Below are 2,850 nucleotides of genomic sequence, written 5' to 3'. Positions count from 1 at the left end.
TATATATGTATATGTATATATATGTATATGTATATATATATATATGTATATATATATATATATATACACACAACAGGCTTCTTTCAGTTTCCATCTACCAAATCCACTCACAAGGCTTTGGTCGGCCTGTGGCTATAGTAGAAGACACTTGCCCAAGGTGCCACACAGTGGGACTGAACCCAGAACCATGTGGTTGGTAAGCAAGCTACTTACCACACAGCCACTCCTCATCATCATCATCATTTAATGTCCATTTTCCATGCTGGCATGGGTTGGACGGTTTGACTGGGGGCAAGCCAGGACGCTGCACCAGACACCAATCTGATCTGGCAATGTTTCTAGAGCTGGATGTCCTTCCTAACACTAACCAGTCTAAGAGTGTAGTGGGTGCGTTTTACGTGCCACCAGCCCAGGAGCCAGATGGGGGCTGCCATCAACCTCGTTCAGATGGTGCTTTTCACATGCCACTGACATGGGGAGCCAGTCAGGTGGCTCTGGCAACGACCCAAGCATGAATGGTGCTTATTGCATACCACTAGCATGGGAGCCAGTCAGGCGGCACTGGCATCGTCTACGTTCAGATGGTGCTCTTTACATGCCACCGGCACGGGAGCCAGTCAGGCCTAGAGGGCTGGCATCGACCACGTTCGGATGGTGCTTTTTACATGTCAGTCAAGCGGAACTGACATCAGCCACAACTACAATTTCCATTTGATTGTGGTTTGATTTGATTTTGATGTACTTGACTCAATAGGTCTCCTCAGGCACGACATGTCGCCCGACGATCCAAAGGTACTTTTTTAAGTGGATCGGTATGTAACACTAGTGTAAGCTACGGCTGTGATCTCGCTTTATTTGCCGGGTCTTCTCAGTCACAGCAACATATCCAGAGGTCTCAGTCTTTCATCATTGCCTCTGTGAGGCCCAACGTTCAAAGATCATGCTTCACCACCTCATCCCATGTCTTCCTGGGTCTCCCTCTACCACAGGTTCCTTCCATTGTTTGGGAGTGGTACTTCTTCACACAGCTCTCCTCATCCATCCATAGTACATGACCATACTAGCGCAGTCCTCTCTCTTGCACACCACATCTGATACTTCTTATGTCCAACATTTCTCTCAGGGCGCTTACACACTGTCGTGTGTGCACACTGACATTACACATCCAGCGAATCATGCTAGCTTCATTTCTTTCGAGCCTATGCATGTCTTCAGTGGTCACGGCCCATGTTTCACTGCCATGAAGCATGACGGTTCGCACATATGCATCATACAATCTACCTTTCACTGTGAGTGAGAGGCCCTTTGTCACCAGTAGAGGTAGGAGCTTTCTGAACTTTGCCCAGGCTATTCTTATTCTAGTGGTAACACTCTCTGAGCTTCCACCCACACTACAGACTTAGTCATTTAGGTAATGGAAGCTATCAACTACCTCTAGTTTCTTCCCCTGGCATGTGATGGAATCTGTTTTCTGAGCATCTGTGGTGTTTATTGCCCCTGTGCATCTTCTGCACACAAAAGCTATCTTCCCAGTTAATCTTCCTTTGATGTTGCTGCACCTCTTATGTGTCCATAGCTTGCACTGGGTGCATCTTATGAAGTTTCTACCTACACCTTTTCTACAGATTGAGAAGAGCCATCTACCTGAAGGGGTTTTTGCAACATTGACTCTAAGGCCTTTCGATTCTAAACCTTGCTTACACACTTGAAATTTCTTGTCTAATTCTAGTAGTGATTCTGCTATGGGAGCCAAATCATCAGCATAGAGGCGCTCCCAGGGGCAACCTGTCTTGAATTCCTCTGTTATTGCCTGGAGGACTATGATGAATAAGAGGTGGCTGAGGGTGGACCCCTACTTCTACCCAGAATTTTTCACTATACTCATTGCCAATCCTAACCTTACTAATGGCATCTCTGTACAGCCCTTATTAAACATTCATCAATCCCTAGTTTCCACATCACCCACCAGATAAGGGATCAGGGGACCTTGTCAAAGGCTTTCTCCTAGTCCACAAATGCTAAGTATAGGGGTTTATCTTTGGCTAGGTATTTCTCCTGCAGTTGCCATACCAGGAATATAGCATCAGTGGTGCTTCTACTTGGCTTAAAGCCAAACTGCATCTCATCTAAACAGAATCTCTCCCTAATTAGGTGGGCTATGACCCTTTCTGTGACCTTCATCACCTGATCCAGCAGTTTGATACCCCTGTAGTTATTTGTATCTAACGCATCACCTTTACCTTTGTAGCAGTTAACTATGGTGCTGCTACGCCAGTCATTGCGTATGACTCCATCATGAACTACCTGGTTTACAATACGGGTGACTAGGCCATAGCACACACCACCAGATGTTTTAAGCATCTCAGCGGTGATTCCTGATGGGCCCAGGGCTTTTCCTGACTTAATTGCTTTATCTATCAGGGTGCTGTCTATTCAGATAGCTGATCCCTCTACTGGGTCAACATTTGGCAGGCTGCCCTCCTCCCATTCAATCTCCACATTCAGCAGCTTTTCATAATGGCTTCTCCAAGAGTCTTTCTTTTCAGAATCATTAAAAGCAAGTGCACCATCATCCATGCGGAGACATCTCTCTCCTGTGTCATCTCAATTTTCTCTCACACATTGGCTTGCAATCTGAAATACTTCAGTTTTTTGGTCCTCACGTTGCTGAACATTGGCAAACTGCTTTTCTGCTTCTCCCTTGGCTATGCATACCTGTCGCCCAGCCTCCCTCCTGGATATCTGGTACAGTTCCCTGCTACCTCCACTCTTCCAGGCTTTCCAGGCCTGTTTCTTTGCTCCAATGGCTTTGTCTACAGTGCCAATAGAATATGTAAATAATTAACAAAA

Source organism: Octopus bimaculoides, chromosome 6 (assembly GCF_001194135.2).
Source record: "Octopus bimaculoides isolate UCB-OBI-ISO-001 chromosome 6, ASM119413v2, whole genome shotgun sequence".
NCBI lineage: Eukaryota > Metazoa > Mollusca > Cephalopoda > Octopoda > Octopodidae > Octopus > Octopus bimaculoides.
This window is presented reverse-complemented; position numbering follows the sequence as displayed.